Source organism: Quercus suber, unplaced genomic scaffold (assembly GCF_002906115.3).
Source record: "Quercus suber isolate HL8 unplaced genomic scaffold, Cork oak 2.0 scaffold_34, whole genome shotgun sequence".
Taxonomy (NCBI): domain Eukaryota; kingdom Viridiplantae; phylum Streptophyta; class Magnoliopsida; order Fagales; family Fagaceae; genus Quercus; species Quercus suber.
In genome coordinates, this window is record NW_027069499.1 from 258,833 (window position 1) to 259,294 (window position 462).

Genomic DNA, 462 nt, shown 5'->3' on the forward strand with positions numbered 1-462 from the left:
AGCATTCACATCAGTCCGTGTATTTTACACGCCATTTTTACACTAAAAACCTACTTTTTCTATTTTACACATCCTCTTTTACAAATTACCCACATCAATTCATCTATTTTATCACCACTTTTATTTAAATAATCAATTTTCTCCATTTTTTAATTATTTCCTCAACTACCTTCTATAAGGCGCGCTCTCTCTCACTCTCAGCTCATTTTTTCTCAGCCATCATTTTTTCTGATCTCTCTCTCTCTCTCTCTCTCTCTCTCTCTCTCTCTCAACTCATTTTTTCTCAGCCATCATTTTTTCTTCTCTCTCTCTCTCTCTCTCTCTCTCTCTCTCTCTCAGCCCATCTCCCTACCCATAACCCATCTCAATACCCACGAGCTCCGCTGCGCAGCTCTGATCCGAGCTCCGCTGCGCAGCTCCGATCCGAGCTCCGCTGCGCAGCTCCGATCCGTAGCTCCGATC